Source organism: Oryzias latipes, chromosome 3, assembly GCF_053564925.1.
Source record: "Oryzias latipes strain Hd-rR chromosome 3, Olatipes_Hd-rR_3.1".
NCBI lineage: Eukaryota > Metazoa > Chordata > Actinopteri > Beloniformes > Adrianichthyidae > Oryzias > Oryzias latipes.
The window spans coordinates 5,480,929-5,500,940 of NC_136239.1; positions in this window are offsets into that span (position 1 = coordinate 5,480,929).

Here is a 20,012-nt window from a genome sequence, read left to right on the forward strand (position 1 = left end):
GTGAGTGGAACGGTCCATTTTTGGCTGAACGGGGGTTCTCTCTCATCCCTTCTCCTTTATAGCCGTTTGTCAGCTTGTGTTCACAGTGGAACCAAACAGTGACCCAGTTTCTAAAAACTATTCAGAGACGCGTCTTCTGTTGAGACATTTGCATCCGTGTCCACCAAAGGACTTGTCTTTTACTCACATGTGCAGAAAGACAATGTCTTTATGCCCTAGAGATGCCTGTTTGTTTTCTTTTGGGATGTGTGAAAGTATTTTCTCACATTTGTGTTCACATGTCCTTTAATGACGTCTAAGTCATCCTTCACTTTCAGTTGAACAGATACTAAAACAGCACAAATGCAGGAGGCAGAACCCCAAACGAGGAGTTCACCAAACCTTTAACCAAACCCTGAAACAGGACGGTGTGTTTAAAGGTAATTAATGTATCTGACACAGGTGTGTTAGCATTAGCACTGTAAGCTTCTGAAAATGTGGGGGAACAAAAAAATGTATTTGAATCAAAGATTTGTTTTAACACACCATCAGAATGCTCGATATTTAGAAACTTTATTTCTGAAAAGAGAATCTTTATCCCAAACAATGATTTCTGTCAGGCAAATAGGTCTAGCTATCATTAAGAGTGGTATCTTTTAAATGTGGATGTGTTTGTATAGAGTCGTCTGTTTGTATATACTGTATGTATATGTACTGTATATGTACTGTGTCCTTTCCGAAACTTTGTGCGGAGGAACTCTGTGTTAAGCCAAAGCGTAAAGATGACAGAACATCCGAAATAAAGCTCACAAACAGATTTTTACCCCTAACACAATGTGATGTTAAAGAACAAAGTGAAATTGGACCACAGAATAGGAGTTATAATGTTGGAAACAAAGCACAGGCAGAAAGAAAATCTGTGCCAAACGTCAAGGTCAGAGATACGCTGCTGCTTGGAGATGGCGCTATCAGTGGAGTCAGCCACAGAAGAATGCAAACTTTATGTTGCCCAAGTTCTACTGTTCCAGTGATTACAGGACTCTTATCTAAAGTCTTGTACCAAGGTGTCAAACGAATAATCATCCATGTAGGTGCTGTCGATATCAAAAAAGAACAATCTGAACGTTTGAAAAAAGACTTCATCAAGTTATTTGAAGAGATTGACAAAGTAGAGGTTGAAGCCTTCATCAGTGGACCTCTTCCTAACATCGATGGGGTGTCACTCAAGTTCAGCCGTCTGTTTCAGCTGAACAATTGGATCTCCAGAGAGTGTGCTTCCAGAGGATTCTATTACATTGAGAACTTCAATACATTCTGGAAACGAAAGGACCTATTCATGGGAAGAGGCCCACACCTGAACAGAGGTGGAGCAAGAGAGTTAGTAAAGAACCTCCTCCACGCTCTGGGGCATAGAGGCCAAGGCCCTGAAAAGGCAGTAAGGAAGGCAAGGCAAGGCAAGGCAAGTTTATTTGTATAGCACAATTCGTACACAAAGTAATTCAAGGTGCTTCACAAAACAGAAAAATGCATTAAAATCACAATACATCATAGAAATAATCAACATAAAATTTACTTTAAGGAAGGACCGAGCCAGTGTCCCAGGAACCACAGCACAACGGCAACAACAACAACAACTACCTCCACCACCACCATCGGTCAAAGACTTGGATCCGGCAGCACCAGCACCACAACCACCTCCATCTAAGGACTCAGCTGCACCAGCATCACAACAACCACCGCCAGCTAAGGACCCAACCGCAGAACCACAACAACAACCACCAGATTTGGCCCCAGAAATACCACCGTCTGACCAGCTGTGGGCGCCCCCTGCTACATCTACTCCCAGTGAAGACTCACTTTCCTTTTTGTCCCCCCCACTTTCACCCATGGCCCTACCTAGCCATTTTGATAGACTCATTAAGTCAGGAATTAAGATGGCTCCCCTAACACCTGTGAGCCTCACACCACACAGGAGCTCTCCTACCCCTCCAGCACTCCCTCCTTATCCTTCACCCAAAGTCCCTCCAACACGTCCTTCATCCAAAGCCCCTCCAACACGCCCCCTCCATCGTTCACCCAAATCCCGTCCAGCTCCCGCTCCTCCTGGTCCAACACCCAAACTACCCTCAACTCGACCTCCCCTGCGCGCCTCTAGACGTGCTATCCCCCAGAGCTAGGATGAAACGGGCCCCCAGTGTCCTAGGAAAGGTTATGTCAAACTGGGGCCCTGTGATGAACAGCTTCCTTCTGGTGCTATACCTGTAGTTGCACCACGTAGAATGCAAAAAAGGGCAGTTAGACTGTCCAATCAAAGAAATCTAGTTCATATCCCCAGCAAGAAGGTTTTGACCAGTCCCAAGGAAACTAATCTCAAACTTGCTGCACTCAATGTCAGATCTTTATGCAACAAATCATTTTTAATCAATAATCTTATCTCTTCTTTTAATCTTGATTTTATGTTTTTAACTGAAACATGGCTTGACAAAAACACAGGAAACATAGTTCTAGTCGAATCAACTCCCCCCAACTACAAACATGTATCGGAAATACGAGAAAATAAAAAGGGTGAAGGCGTTTCTGCACTGTTTAGAGATAATATTGCAACCCGCAGACTATCATTTGGTGTGTTTTCATCATTTGAGTATGTGTCCTTTAAGATTGAGTTAAAACAAACTCCTCCCTTACTCTGCATAGTCATGTACAAACCTCCTCAGCACAGCCAAAGTTTCATTGATGATTTCACTGAAATGCTCTCAGTTGTGTGCACAGACTTTGATGGTCTAGTCATTACAGGTGATTTTAATGTTCATGTTGATAATGTCAATGACAGAAATGCAAAAGAGCTCAATGCTGTCCTTGAAACCTTTGATCTAATTCAGCATGTGAGTTGCCCCACCCACAGCAGAGGGCACACTCTGGACCTGCTCATCACAAAGGGGGTTAATATTTACAATGTCAGTGTGGTTGATGTCGCCCTCTCTGATCATTTCTGTGTATTCTTTGACCTGTCTGTTACTCCCAAACCACCGCCTGGCCCTGCAGTTGTCCAAAGGAGACAAATAAATGAGAGCACTAGGGCACAGTTTGTAGAAATGATAAACCCTGAAAACGCCTCTGGTGCCAATGTTGATGAAATGCTGAATTCTGTTACTTCTAGCATCTTGAATGTTCTGGATGCCATTGCCCCTATGAAGGTTAAATTGATAAAACATAGACAGAAAGCTCCCTGGAGGAACGATGATCTGGTCAGGGCACAGAAACAACAGTGCCGCAGAGCTGAGCGAAAGTGGCGCAAGTCAAAACTCCAGGTTCATTATGAAATGTATAAGGGGGAGTTGTACGCTTACAACCAGATCTTATGCAGAACAAGGGAAAGGTACTTCTCTGAAATCATTGGAAGTTGCAGCAACAACTCTCGTGTCCTGTTCACAACAGTAAACAGATTAACTAACCCTCCAACCCAGCTACCAATAGAATTGGTTTGTACACCTAAATGTAATGAGTTTGCTGTATTTTTTAATGACAAGGTTCAGGGCATTAAAAAAGCCATCAACTCCACAACACATATAACTATCGAACGGCCACCTACTCACTCTAAGCTGACTCACTTTGTACCTGTCACTGACCAAACTGTCCAAGAGACCATCACCCGTCTGAGCTCGTCTACATGCTGCCTTGATGTGTTACCCACTAGATTTCTAAAGTCTGTCCTGAACAGTGTGTTGCCATCAATTACTCAAATAGTTAACATGTCTCTTCAATCTGGAATATTTCCAGAGGCATTAAAAACTGCAGTCATTAAACCTCTCCTGAAGAAAAACGGTCTTGATCCCACTGTACTGAATAATTACAGACCTATCTCTAATCTGCCATTTTTAGGAAAAGTCCTTGAAAAAGTTGTCTACCAACAGCTCACTGATTTTCTCTTATTAAACAATTCATTTGATGTTTTCCAGTCAGGTTTTAGACCCCATCATAGCACAGAAACTGCTCTTATCAAGGTAACCAACGACATCCGCCTGAACACTGATGATGGCAAAGTCACTGTCTTAATCCTGCTAGACCTGAGTGCTGCCTTTGATACTGTTGATCATGGGATCCTTTTGCACAGACTCCAAGACTGGGTTGGCATCTCTGGATCTGCCCTAAGTTGGCTCAAGTCTTATCTAGAAGACAGCAAATATTTTGTTGAAATTGGGACTTGTGTCTCAGACTACATGGCCTTGACTTGTGGTGTGCCCCAGGGATCGATCCTGGGACCCCTTCTGTTCAACCTCTACATGCTGCCACTAGGGCAGTTAATACGCAGTAATAACATATCTTATCACAACTATGCAGATGATACTCAGATCTATGTGTCACTGACAACAGGTGAATATGGGCCGGTGGATTCTCTCAACCACTGCCTCCAACAGATCAGTGCGTGGATGCAGAACAACTTTCTCCAGCTAAACTCAAACAAGACCGAAGTTATTATTTTTGGCCCACAGAAACAAAGAGAAAGTCTCAGCAGCTACCTTCATTCTCTGTCTCTTAAACCCTCAAATCAAGTCAGAAATCTAGGGGTAATCATGGACTCTGACCTGAACTTTAACAGCCATATCAAGTCAGTAACATCAGCGGGATTTTATCATCTGAAAAACATTGCCAAAATCAAAAACATAGTGTCAAAGCCAGACCTGGAGATACTTATTCATGCATTTGTTTCCAGTAGGTTAGACTACTGTAATGGCCTGCTCACCGGCCTCTCCAAACGAGCTGTAAAACAGCTTCAGTACATCCAGAATGCTGCTGCTCGAGTCCTGACCAGAACCAGGAAGTATGATCACATTAGTCCTGTGCTCAGGTCTCTACACTGGCTCCCTGTACCTCAAAGAATAGACTTCAAAGCAGCTCTGCTTGTGTACAAGTCTCTCCATGGCCGAGCACCAAAGTACATCTCTGACATGTTAGTGCCATATGAACCATCTCGTACTCTGAGGACCTCAGGGGCCGGCCTCCTGTTGATTCCCAGAGTCAGAACTAAACAAGGGGAATCACCGTTTCAATATTCTGCAGCTAAAATCTGGAATAGCCTCCCTGAAGTCATAAGACAGGCCTCTTCTGTGCTCATGTTCAAATCTAGACTTAAAACATTTCTGTTTAGCCGTGTATATGACTGAAAGGTCCTATCTGCACTTTTCTTTCCTTTCCTTCCTTTATTTTTAAATCAGTTTTCAAATTTTTTTTTCTTTTCTTTTAAAGTAAATTTTATGTTGATTATTTCTATGATGTATTGTGATTTTAATGCATTTTTCTGTTTTGTGAAGCACCTTGAATTACTTTGTGTATGAATTGTGCTATACAAATAAACTTGCCTTGCCTTGCCTTGCCTTGCCTACTGTATGTGTGTGTCAATATACACGTAACTTTATTAGGTCCGCCTAGCACCGGGTTGGGCCCCATTTTGCCTTCAGAACTGCCTTAATCCTTGGTAGCATCTATTCAACAAAGTGCTTGTTGACATGTTAACAGGCTCAGGTATCTGATTGGCAGCTGTGACAAACCACATCACCCTGAAGAGAAAGTAGGGAATTTGGAATACACGCTACAAATAGCCTTTACATGCATGTATACTATCATGGCCAAAAGCAGACTGCCATTGTCCTGCTCTGAGTCAGACTGCAGACTGAACAGAGAACTGAACCACATATCCCGCCCAATTTCAAACACAACGGAGCCAAACACCTCAACCGACTCTACATCTGATCATCTGATCAAGCCCGAACTGTCTTGCGCTTAGCATCGGACGGTTTAGGCTTTCACGGCAGGAGTTAATTTCTGACATGGCACACTGAGACGGGCATTAACGCTTCTGAGACCATGGTTGCTTGTAAAAGAGATAAATGTTCAATCAACTCTTAGTATTTGATTCCAAAGAGCTTTTTCACAAAAAGCGGACCATTTGATAAGTAGTGCAGCACGTTGTCATGGTAACGGCTGAGCCAGCACAGACCTGGACTGCAGCGGCAAAGGAAAGTGATCATGCTGGTTGTCACAATAGGGGAAATAAAACATCAGCTTAGAGAGAAAGTTCCCCTCTTACCGCTTGTTTTGTCCAGATGATGAAGGTAAGGTTTGTTTTAAAGAAGCCAGTGCAGTGTTACAGAAAATTCAAGCTATGTGACCGGAACTTCTTTTTTAGGTGTAGATTATCCCTGTCCATTATCACTTTTTAATGCTTTGGTTAAAAAAAAGTAGCAAATTTATGAATGTCCCGTTCAAATACATGAGACAGCAGCCAGTGCGTCCCCTGTGTCGAGACTGACTGAGCTGCAGCTGATGCCTGCGCTTTACTGCTTTGGTCTTTGTTTCGTCATAAAAGACATTTTAATGACTTAATTTTTCTATTTTTTGACAACTTCGACCATTCTTGCTTTTATTTTTACCCCTATTGAATGCTCACAGAGACACGGAAGTAGCAGCAGGAAGCGGCTTTTGCAGCAAGATGACGGAGGGCGGACCATGATCATCAGGATGATGTGAATGAACGTGAATACGATGGATGCTTTTGTGCTTTTTAAGATAAATACATTTGTTCTCTAAACATCCTCCGTGTCTTCAATGCAATGTAATGAGACGCAAAAAGATAGAAATGTGAAGGTATCTGCTGTAAATCTATGACGTAAATTAATAACAGGATAAATGATTGGCTAGTTAGTTAGCATGTAGCCTAATAGTCTACGAATGTAAAGCGACTGACTGTGAAGTCCTGAACATTATTATTCCTATTCGACCCTAAACTACAATATCAGCTCTCTGTCTGTCAACCGACCAGCCAGTTGTCCAAATGCCGGCATACATCAAAGAGCTCTGCGGCGGAGCTAGTAGTAGCCTAGCAGGACCTATCGTATGACAAAACAGCCTAGTTATCATAAATCTTTTGATATTTTTCTTATATTCATTGAGACACTAATAAAGTGATCATTTTTGTTTTTATGTTCCTTTTTTGAACGAATGTGGGTCACAGAGACACAGAAGTTACCGCTGAAAGCGGCTTTTGCCGGCGTACAGAGAGCATATCCGCGTGAATGACTTATGACGTGAATAATTATTGCGTTCGAACGGATTAATTATTGCGTTCGCACGAGTTAGTCATTTCGAGGGAATGGAATAGTATTTTGAGGGAACGGAATAGTATTTCGAGGGAACGCAATAGTATCTTGTGGGAACGGAATAGTATTTCGTGCGAACGAGATAATAATCTGTGGGAACAAGATATATTTTAATATCTTAATGTCAGGACACAGGCTCCGTAGATTAGGGACCAGAGTGGCACACAGATTTCATTTATTAGAAAAGTAAGTCAATGATAAAAATTTTGTTGATTTTCTTTTTGTATGCTACAGTTTGAAAACAGAAGAAAAAAATAGAAATAAATTTTTAAAAATGTTCTCACAATGCCAAACATATTTAAAGAAAATTAGGACTAAAACTGTGTTTCTGAGTATTTCTTTGTTCAAATCGTGGTGAATCAGGAGCAGATGAAAAACTGCTGTTTGAACAAGCTTGTAGTTGTAACGTGGAAGCTACAAACGGCTCCGCTCCATTCTCATGCATCCACTTGCAGGCGATTAAATCCATGAGGTGGAATCCAATGGTAAATCTCAAAACATGGTTGGGAATAGGCAGAAGTCCAACAAGTGGCATGGTAACCAGTCACCCAACAACTGATGAGGTTTGTTACAGGACTCTTTGGAACATTTTGAGTTAACTAAGAATGTATTCAAACACATTTGGTCCACTTTAAACCAACCAGGGTACAAAGTCTGAATATACCCAAGCAGACCCTGGTCCAGGGTCCAGCGCCTGGTCCTCCCCCACCTCAAGTCCTTCACCTCCCCACTCTTGGACCCTCTGCAGTTCGCCTACAGAGCCGACAGGTCTGTAGACAATGCTATCAACCTGGCCCTCCACGTCATCCTGCAGCATCTGGACTCCCCGGCAACCTATGCCAGGATCCTGTTCGTGGACTTCAGCTTGGTGTTCAACACTCTCCTCCCCTCTCTGCTCCAGGAAAAGCTCCTCCAGCTAAACGTGCCTTACTCCACCTGCAGGTGGATCACTGACTTCCTAACGGACCGGAGGCAGTGTGTGCGGCTGGGGAAGAATGTCTCCACCACCCAATCTATCAGCACAGGATCTCCACAGGGCTGTGTACTTTCTCCTCTGCTCTCCTCCCTGTACACCAACTGCTGCACCTCCAGCCATAAATCTGTTAAATTGACCACGTTTGCGGATGACACCACCCTCATCCGGCGATGATAAGTCTGCTTCTAGGAGGGAGGTGGACCGGCTGGTGTCCTGGAGCAGCATCAACAACCTGGAGCTCAGACTCATGAACACTTTTTAACTCCTCCCCCCTTAAACTCTTCACTTGTATTTCCAGTTACCAATCCACTACCTGCACCTTCTTCATCCTCTGTTTGCACTATTGTTCTTCTATTTATTGTTCTGACCTTTGTGTTGTTTTTTTTTTGCTTACTGTTGTTTATTTTTTATTCTTAAGTGTTTTATGTGGCACATTAGCACCGCAGCAAATTCCTAGTCTGTGAAACTGCCCTGAAAATGTCAATAAAAACTCCTTGAATCCTTGAAATATGAAGCAACAATTGTCGTGTTTTCAAAGAGCAAGAGCATTTGTTGAAGCCTTTATTTTAACACCTGAAAACCCTTCTTACATGCGTCTTAGGCCGCATTTCCACTGCATGGTTCAAGTGACCCAATTCCGATTTTTTCCTCTCATGTGGCACAGATCGGATATGACCGGTGAACGTGTAAGCAGGACAAAAGTGCATGGATTCCGTTTTTCTCAGATTGGAATCAGGCCTCTCTCATATGTGGAAATAAATTGGAAACGAATCGGATATGTGCATTTGCGTGTGCCATGTAAGCAGACAAATCGGACATTCCCCAGTAAATGCAAGTCGTACCTCAGTGACGTCAATTCAGGACACCACCAACTGAGATCACATGACTTATTAAGGTGCTTTTGTGCGCTGATTCTGCTGTTGGAGGACAGCTGGAGCCCCATCAGCGTGTTACCTTTCAGCCTCAGGCTTCAGACCGTAGTTGGAAACGGCTGTTATTTACGGCCCGGACGCAAACGGTAACTAATGAAGCGGGACACCGTTACTCTGGAACAGGCTAGAAGCCGTTTATTTCTTTGGGGGGCGTGTATGATGGGGACCGTGTGTGTGTGAGCGCGCGCGCGTGTGTTTGTGTGTGTAAGGAGAGGAGAGCGGGTGTGAGCGCGGAGCGGGGGAGTGTCGGAGAACCGTAAATTAAAAATAAGGTGTCTCCCCCAAAAGTTTGGGAGTCTTTCTTAACCCGCTCTGGAGGCTGAGGGTTCAGAACGGAAAAGAGAACCCCGAGGAAATCTCCCGTGCGTTTCTGACGACGGTCGGAAAAGAGAAGTCATCGCTCAGGAAAGGTTCAACACTTGGATCAAACTGTTAGTACAGCACGTCTGCAAACACTTCCTCATTCCAAACTCACAGAGAGCACATAAGACGGTCGAGCAGCCCTCCTTTTTACTCCCCCATGCATCCCCTCTGGAGCGCCCAAGGCAACGCCTCCTTCCGTTGCCGCCTTGCCTCCATTACAACCGCAGTCACACAAAAGTCCGAAAGAGGTCAGCAGAATGCGGAAATACTGCTACGTAGTCCTCAGAACGTCTACGTTTGATAGTTTCAGCATAGTATAGTGTAAATGCAAAAATCAGATACAGGTCACTTTTAAAAGATGATGTAAGCGGGTCGTCAGAAAATCGGATATAGTCAGGAAATCGGATATGGGCATCAAGACCTGCAGCCTTACATGTGTCTCGTTACGCAGCACGCGCTGCTGTGACGTTATCCTAAAAGCTGCCTTGTAGTTCCTTTACAGAATTTTCTTTAAAAAATGCAGAAATATCACAGTTTAGCTTACTTCTCAGCCCTAAAGTGAAGCATGTTTTGACTCATTTGAAAGCATCTTATTGTCTATATATCACCCAAACAGGAAGTCTCAAAAACCTGTTTTATTTGTAATCATTTAACTATGGAGTCCCACAGGGCTCGGTTTTAGGACCCATCCTGTTTATGATCTACATGCTTCTCTTAGGAAACATAATCAGGAAATACAGCATTAGTTTTCATGTTATGCTGACGATACGCAGTTGTATTTATCCATGAAGCCTGACCAGAATGACACTAAAGAGAAACTGGATGTCTGCGTTTGTTACGTCTAGGCTGGATTACTGTAACTCTTTGTTAGCTGCGTGTCCTAAGAGTTCCTTAAGAAGTCTCCAGCTTGTTCAGAACGCAGCAGCTAGATTGTTAGCAAGAACTAGCAGAAGAGATCACATCACTCCTGTGTTAGTTTCACTTCACTGGCTCCCAGTTGATTCTAGAATTAAGTTCAAGATCCTCCTGTTAACCCTTGTGCTATCCTAGGCTCTTTAACATTGGGAGTTGGGTCATCTAGACCCACTAGACAGTGCTCTGAACCTTTTTTCTTCAATGATTTGTGATCTTCACTGGTGTCCATGGATTACATGAAATCTTTCCACCTTTATCCACCTTTGTCATGGTAGGGAGAACACGTCAATGTAAGGGGGGGGTCATCTAAGATAGCACAAGGGTTAGCCTATAAGGCCTTACATGGTATGGCCCCATCCTATATTAAAGACCTCATAGTGCCTTACCACTCAAACACAACACTTCGCTCACAAAATGCAGGACTGCTTGTGTTTCCTAGAATTAGTAAAAGTACGGTTGGAGGTAGAGCGTTTAGCCACCAAGCCCCTGTTTTATGGAATAAACTCCCAGCTCATGGAAGAGAGGCCGACTCAGTTTCTACATTCAAAGTTAAACTGAAAACATTCCTCTTTGGACCGGCTTATTGTCAGACTAGTTAGTATTCAGAGATTATTTAACTTAATGTTATTGTGTTAATCAGCCTACTAACAATTAGTTGTTAGTAGGCTGCTAGAAGTTGAAGCTGGGGTAACTATGGTGCTCTGGGGTTCTGCCCTCTTTTCTCATCTACTTGTACTCCCCTTCTTCCACTTTCGGCTTCTCCCATCAGGGGTCGCCACAGCGAACGAGTCGCATGGTAAATTTGGCAATGTTTTACGCCGGATGCCCTTCCTGACGCAACCTTCTCAAACCGGGCTTGGAACCGGCAGAGGTAGAGAAGGGAACAGGGAGCAGCCCGGAGTCGAACCCGGGTTTCACGGACGGAAGGCGCCGCAAACCAGCACGAGCTAAACTGGCTCCTTATCTACTTGTACTCCCCCCTGTTCTCTATTCTTGATCATCATTTATCAATTAGTTCTCCATGCCTCTGTTTGGTGCAGTGCGATTCATGTATTGTACCTCTTTCCCCTCCTGGGGAGTGGGAGTGCTTCCAGATTCCAGTTTGCTCATCCGTGTTACTGTACCTGTACCTCTGCTCCTGCTCCTACACCTGGCTGTGGATCCTGTCTCCGGCTCGTCTCGCGCCCCCGGCCGTCCCCCCAACTCCAACTGGATAAAGCTCATCTGCTGGACTTTAAATATGTAGTTATAGAATTAGATAAGCTAATTATTCTCTAAGAGTTCTGTTACATCGCCTGTCTGTCCTGTGGGAGGTTTCTTTGTTTTTTCCGGATTCGTTTTTTTTAGGAGTTTTTCCTTACCGCGAAGGAGGGTCTAAGGGCAGGGATGCCAGTTTAGTTTAGTCAGTTTGTTAGTTCAATTTAGTATTTTCCTTTTGAATTCTATGTGTTCATGATTCTTTTTAATTTTATGTTTTACTTTTTCAATTACCGATACGGAGCCCATCGAGACGAGTGTTGTTGTGAATTTGGGCTATACAAATAAAATTGAATTGAATTGAATTGTAACACCACACCGTGAGACACAGCAACACGCTGAAATATGGTCGAATTACTGCAGACTCATTAAAACAACTTTTGATGTGATCCAAATTATTTCTCACTGAGTTAAAGACCTTTAGTCACATGGTTTGGTTTACAAGCTTTGGTCCATAACAGAACGGACCACTTAATGCCACTCTGAATACAGACCAAACGTAAGGTTCAGGACCCGATCCAGAACAAAAGATTCTTCCAGTCTGGATACACCCTAAGTTTAGATCTGGTTCAGATCATTTATCCAGTTCTTTAATACAACAATCAATTTAAAAAAATCTTACAAAGCTTGTCTAAATTTTTATTTATAGTCAAGATTTATTCTCAACTACAGCTATCTGCATTTCCTCTTATTCAAAAGATTTACCTTTGTTGTAGTTTTGGCATAAACAAATCTACTGTCACCTCTGACCTGCTCCTGAATCACCGTGTGTAATGCTGCACGGACACGGTGATATGCAAGTGCTTATGTGACGCCAGTATAGGATGTCCTCACAAACTACACTGTCATTGTTCCTAACAGTCAGGCTGCACAGAACGCACATAACGTAAACAGCCCTGATGGCAAAAAACTGAAAAATCCATGAGACACACACCTGCATCTTACTTTCTTCCCCCTTACTGACCCCTACAAGTTGCTTTAGTGTTCACTCCAACCTGACATCCACAGCGTGCCCGTAGAAAACCCGTGAATGAGCATTTTTGCCTGACGGGCTCACCGGGTGGTCTGCAATCTCAAAATGTATTTTGGGCCATCTGCGTTCCCCATACAGATTTGCCCGTTTTTCACCCACAGGCACCTGTGAGGGCAAATGTGACTAAGGTTTATAATCTCTCCTTAATGAAATGTTGCATGGCATGAGAACAGGAAGGGGTGATGAAATTGTAAAGGTCGAAACCAAGAACCCAGAAGAAGGAAGCTCAGAATCCAAGATGTTGATATTTCTATTGAAGCACGACACACAGGAAACAGCCAAAGCATCCCAACTCTACAGAGAGCACCTGGAATACCACAGACACATCGCAAGTGTCTGTTAGGAAAATGTCTTCTTGACATTCTGCCTCTAACTCTGTTCTGTTCTCAGCATCTCGCAGACTTACAACATGCACATTAGTTCCAGCACTGCAAGTGCAGTAGTGACTGCAGGAGCATACCAGCTTAACCATCTCCTGAGTACTGCCTGAACCTGCAGCACCTGTGCTCCTGTGCTTCATGAATGTCAGGCGTTCTCTGTCCAGCATGCTCGCTAAGTAATTCTACCTTTTGTTAAGCTGTGAGTCTCAGTGTTTGATGACTCAGGTTTCCACTGTGACTTTCAGAAAAGACGAAAAACAGCTTGAGTGCATGAGTCAGAGGTGAGCTGACCGGGCGGTAACAAACAAAAGTGTCACTTCATCAGCACCTCTGATAGGCTGTGGCTCCTCTTCCTCACTGCTCTTCCCGCTGTGTGCTGGTTTTTTGCCCGCAGCGCTCTCATGAGGCGCTGTGACAGCTGGGAGAGACCGGCAAACCGGAGCAAACACACCTCCACATCCAGAACCTCTGCAGGAGCTCCTGCAGCGGAAAGGAGAAAAGAGGCCGTGCTGTTCACTTTACTTCCCTCTTCACCTGTTCATCAGAGCTGTGACTATCTGGGATCACTGGCAGAACAGTGTTAGTTTACCATTAGTTCATTACCAACCTTAACTTTCTGGAACGTGAATCAACTTTCTAGCCTGATCAGATGATCCAGCAGTGGCTCCAATCTGCTGTGTGCAGACAGACTGTTATTCTAACGTGTGCTGTTGGTTGTGGACTTTTCTCACTGGTTCTGAAGTCACACTTTGGAGAACGTTTTTCTAACCCATTGACATATTCAGATGCCAAAGCCTCACGGATGGAGGAACTGAGTCCCACGTTAAACCAAGTATCACAGGTTGTGTATGGCACATTACTGAGTAAAAACTATCCACGTTTACATGTTAGGTCTGATGACTTTGTGTACAGTGGCCCCTTTTTTTATTTTCATTTTTGACGCTGCAATCTGTGTCCTTTGCTCTGATTGGGTGTAAACCTTGTCAACCGATCTCCTCTGTGCCGTGTCTCCTGTACAGAATCCGTTCAGTTTACTAGAGTTACATAAATCTTTTCTAAAAGAAAAGTGTGAAAATGTTGATGTCTGGAAACATCTGTAATCCCACTTTGTGGATTTCACCCATTCCGGGTTCTTTATGGAACGTATCCCCTGCGATAAACGAGGGAACACTGTACTCACATTGTACTAGAAGCTCCATCCACAAATCCCAAAAGACAAACTCTTCCTGTGCTGAGGAGTTCATCTAAATATGGCTCAGTTATGAGTTGCCGCACTGCATTCTCATAGCATCATCATTAAGGATACAAAACGTCTTCCTCTCTGCCTGTTACACCTCCTTTACTGTTTACTCTGATTTGAAATTCACGGGGAGTTTTAGCCTCATGTGAGCTGTCCCCAGACCAGGACAAGGTTGGAATCCCTGCTGAAGTGTCTGAAACAGCAGTGTGGGGTTGTGAACGCCTCAATAGGACGATAATGAAAAGTGGTGCCTCCTTTATCTTCCTCCCCCTGCAGCTCTGAATGTTCTGTTGAATGCGCTCATAAAGGCTATACTGACAAACTGACGAAGTCTGCCATAATGTGGCTTATATGAATTTCAGAGTGGTTTGAACATTGGTTATTGTCTCTGCCTAGGCTGCCACCTGTTTTCTGGGAAAGCGTTTTGTGTCCTTGAAAAAAAATCATGCTCCTGCAGCAGGGTGTGTGTGTGTCTGTGTGTGTGTGGGTGTGTGTGTGTGTGTGTGTGCGTGTTTGTCTCCTACATTTCTCTCAAATGATTGTTAAAAATTACAGAGGCGTAGAGTTTTTTTCCTTTAGTTTTCAGGCACCGAATCCTTCAAACAGATGGTAAAATTGAATAAAAAAAACATCAAAAGAAACGTTTCACTAAAGAAAAACCTTAAGAAATAAAAGCAATGAGGAGTTAAAAAAAGGACCCAAAGGATCAAAGGAAAGGCAGACAGAAAAACAGAAGACCAAAAAAAGCATTTCGAATAACATTTGCCATCCAGGATTCCGTGTCGTAATCTTCTTGTTTTCAGTGTTCTTCACACATCCAGGACCGGCTGATGTCAGCTGTGCAAAGATCTATAACACCACTGAAAAATATAAGCAAGGAAAAGGACTTCAGGTCCCACTCCAATCACTTTTTGATCTGTTGTAACAGCGTTCCCAGTGGTCTTTTAACTGTGATTATGGCGCTTTTAGCCAAATCCCCCGAACCTGCGTTGTTTTTCTGAGACATAGTTTCTGCAGAGCGGCAGGAGTTCATTTGAAATTCAACTCTTAGCCCTTGTGCTATCTTGTGGGGTCCAGGTGACCCCACTCCCAACGTTAACATGCCTTGCCTTCAGTGATTTGTGATTATTCTCTGGTGTCCATGGATTACATGAAACCTTTCCACCTTTATCCACCTTTGTCATGGTAGGGAGAACACGTCAATGGAAGGAGGGGTCATCTAAGATAGCACAAGGGTTACGGGAGTTTTCTTCACCACTATTGCCTTTTGAGTGTTCAGTGCAGGTGTTTCACCGAAGGTCCCTCAAAGTAATCTTTTCAGAATCAGATTCAGAAAACCTTTATTATCAGTGTTACACAAGAAACTTGTGACAACGAAATTCCGGTGCTCTCTAGCTGTTAAAACTATATAAATGAGTAATAGACTTTTATAAAAGAACAATGAAGAATCTGTGTTACTGTGGAAATATACATATGTACATACCTACATAATTTTCTGGATCTAAAACTTTATTGCACATGGGAACTGTTAATATTGCACATTGAAAGCTTCTAATATTGCACGAGTTTCAGATTCTTGTAAGGTTCACATTTGTTTAGGAGGTTGACAGCTCAGGGAAAAAACTGTTTTTTAGTCTTTTGGTGCGAGCTTTGTGTGATCACCCTCTGCAGCGCCTTCCTGTCTGCGGCCGAGCATCCTGCACACCAGGCTGTGATGCAGGACGTCAGGATGCTCTCTATGGTGGCTCTGTAGATGGTCACCAGCAGCTTCTTCTCCAGGATGTTCCTCCTGAGTATTCTCAGAAAGTGGAGGCACTGCTGGGCCTTCCCTACTGCTGCTGTGGTGTTTTCAGTCCAGGAGAGGTCCTCAGTGATCAGCACACCCAGGTAGCAGATAGAGTGAACCCTGTCCACGCTGACCCCATTCATATAAAGTGGGGGCGGGTTCACTCTCCCCTTTCAGAAGTCCAGGATTATTTCTTTGGTCTTGGTGGTGTTCAGGTGGAGGTTGTTTCCTGAACACCACTTTTCCAGTCTGCTGACTTCATCCCTGTAGTAAGTCTCATCTTCCCCTGAGATGAGCCCCACCACAGCGGTGACGTCAGCAAATTTGATGATGGTGTTGCAGGGGTGGGTCGACGTGCAGTCTGACGTGTGGAGCGTGAAGAGGAGTGGGCTCAGTACACATCCTTGTGGTAATCCGGTGCTGATTGTGATGGTGGAGGAAAGGTGGGGTCCGAGTTTGACAGACTGTGGGCGTTCTGACAGAAAGTCTTTAATCCATGTGCAGATGGGAGAAGAAAGACCCAGGTGGGTGTCCCCACACCCGCCGAGACCCCCGCCGAAGCCGTAGCAGTAGCCAGGTCCCCCGACACCGGCATGGCATAGAGGGAGTCTGTGCGCCCAGACCAGTGCTCCTGCACCTGACCAAGTACCTCGTCTCTGGTCTGTGGATCCTGTCTCTTTTGATTTGATGTTTACTTTACAATTACGGTACGAAGCCCGTTGAGACGACTGTTGTTGTGAATTTGGGCTATACAGATAAAATTGAATTGAATTTAATTGAACATGACCCGCTGTCATCTGTGGACATTTACACGTAGCAGTGGTGTGACACTGCACACAAGCTGCAGTTATATTTCAGCAATTAGGCACTATTGTGTGTGGTTGTCTGTGAAGGGTGTAAAATTATGATTAGTGTTCTAAATCTTACAAAATAACCTTCTGCTCTTTAACCATTAATACAAAAATGGAAGTGATTTGGTTTTTTTCCTTAATTTTTAATTTTTGCTCAAAACCGAACTTTTTTGTCCTAATTTACAGCTGCAATCAAGCAGAATCTCTACACAACTACACAACCACCAGAGAGGTTTTTTCATTCCACCTAAAGTCTCCAACAATGAGCTGAGAAGTGAATATTCCTTTTCCTTAAATAAAAATTAGAATCTATTCCAATATAAGACCAGAGTGTACGCATAATTGCAGGGGTGAAAAATCTTTTCAGAATAAAAACGTTTTTTGTTCTCTTTTTACTGCTGCGATTTTTACAGTAAAATGATCTGTGGAGGCTATGGAATAAAGCTGAGTCTCTACTGATGCTCTGAATGATGATGACACCAGCTGAGGAGCCTAAAACAAACAGCAAAAGTCCACAGAAAACTAATGTGTAACATAATTTTCCAGATTTGAAGTTGTATGAAATTCTTTGCTCCACATCTTTCCAGGCTTTTCTCAAACTCAGCACAGCGGAGGCAGTTTTGTCTCATTAAGAGCTAGGATCCAGAAATTATTATTAAGATGAGTCCAAATCATTTTGCTCCATTTCTCTTGACAATAAAAAACTTGTCTTGAAGTCCCACTCCACTCATCTTCTTATCTAGTTTTAAAGTGTTCCCAGTGGGCTTTTAATCAGGATCATTTTTGTTTTTAGCCAAAATCTAAAAACCTAGGACATAGTTTCTGCAGAGTGGAAGTTCATAAGAAATGTGCCTCTGAGCTGTGGGCAGGACTGTTGGCGCAGAGTAAGCCTGCGCTCATTTTCCATCATTCTGTTGTTTACAATTTCTCCTGCAAGCTTACAGCCCCTCACAACTCCAACCTAACATCAGAGGTGCAACACAAATGTCAACAATATCAGATCCATCCAGCCGTACAGTTTAGATCCAGGTTCCAGCTCAGACGAGGAAAACAAAGACGTTCATGGATCTGTTTGTCTGCATCAGAATGGAGCGGAGCAGGGAGACTTTGGCCCGCCCATTTCAGTTGGTGTGTCACAACTGAGTGCTTTTTTCAAACGGCGGATTTGGTTTTTATCCATCACTTGGTTCCTTGTGAACTCTTTCCTTTGTTGCTTGACGCCTCTATAACAGAGCCATGTGTGCACGCCTTTAATCATTACGCTCCAGCTATAGATCATTCAATATTATTAAGCAGATTTTTTTTCAGGGTTTGACTTAACTAAATTAAAAAATGTTTTTTTCAAATAATTTCCAATAAACTCTTCCAATCTTTAATGTCTGACTGTCTGTGAAGCTCTTTGTTTTGCTCCTTTTAAACTAATTCTTGGGCTAATCTGTGCCATAAATCACCTGAGGATGGCTTGACTGTGCTAAAGCTCTTGTTTAGCTCGGGCCTCCTTGTTTGGAATCAGCCTCACCTCCTCAGCTGGTGCTCTGAGGACTCCGGCCATCTCTGTCTCAGTGAAGCTGAGGCTTCATCTGGCCTCCTCTCCTTTGATGTTTTCTAACAGGATGCTCCGGCTGGAGTCACCCGCCGAAGCCAAGGGCAGGCCGATCGGTGCAGACGGGAAGGTCCCAATGTGGTTCCCCTCTGTCTCCCCCTCTGGTCATCGGTGGGAACCATCTCCAGAGTTCCAAACGCACTGCATCTCCCAGCAACCCTCAGCTGCAGACCTGACTTTCAATTGCAGATCACTCACAGTACACTTAAGCACCTCACTGAGCCTCAGTCAGTGCAAAGTATTGTTTGTGCCACTCTGCCTGCAGTACCGAAGGTTTTATCTGGACCAGAATTTCGTATTTCCTGACCCTGTTTTGTCCCTGAACCTCGCTGTGATCCTGAACACTCCTGTTTCTTCTCTGATGCTCCTCTGCTCGTCATTGACCCCTGCCTGCCTGACCCTGATTTAGTTTTGTGGACTTTTAGCTGAGCTAATAAAACCTGCTGTAGTTGGAACCAGCCATCTGCCTGTTTTGTGACACAGACATCTGATCATTATTATATAGTATATTAACTTTGGCACACTAAGGAACACTTTTTTAAAATGAAATATGAGTTATTTTCACATTTCATTTTCCTACCCAGAATAAGACGACTAGATATCTGAGGCTCCGCCTTTCGCTCCGTGTGGGTACCGCCCATTTCGTGACATCAACCGAGAACGGTAAGTGTGTCTGCATTTTTCCCCGAAAACAAACAACATCCACACTTTTGCAAAGGTGAATGTGCACATGGTTCATATAAAGACAAGGGTTTTTGCTGATCACTGCCCGTAAGTGTGTGTGTTAGTCTGAATGTGGAGCTGGCAGCGCAGACTCTTCCTGGAAGAGGCTGTTCCCCACTTATCTATGTCACAATGTGAGAACCTTCTCATTTTTGTAGATTGAGTGTAGCTGGTGCTCAGAGGTTTTTAGGTTTTCAGAGATGCATGAATGGATGAAAAATACTGCTTTGGGGTTTTTTATATTGAGGAATTAACATTATAAGACACTTAAAGCTCGAAAGTTGATTTTGCATGACATAAGCCCTTTAAGGTTTTTGGATTTGGGGGGCTAAGCCTCCAAATGGTTCCCAAGTGCAGCTGTGTCTGCAGCTCACCGCTCCCCCAGGGAGTCAAATGTGGAGAACAAATCTGCCTCTCTAAACCGTGTTTACCTGGCAGACATGTGGCCGCTGTGTCTGTTTGATTCTCCTCCAAACACAGAGTTCATTATTATTCCTCTTTTTGGTTCTCCTCCTCTCTGCGGTCCATGAAAAGTTCATCGGCATTCACACTAAAGTGAACCGCACCAGAATTCCTCTGAAAGCGATCAGGATCCAAGTTCTCTTGTTTGGTTCAAACCCAGATTTGAGGTATATTTCACACCTGCTAAACCAGGAGGACCGTCGACCAGCTTTAGATCAGACCAGAATTAAACCAGGATAAGACCAGGACAAACCTGGATTAGACCAGTTTTTCTCAGCTTTGATGCTCGGTTGAACTCTTCTCACGTTTTCTGAAGAGGTTGCTGCTGCTGATCCTCAGCTGAACAGGTGTGTCTGAT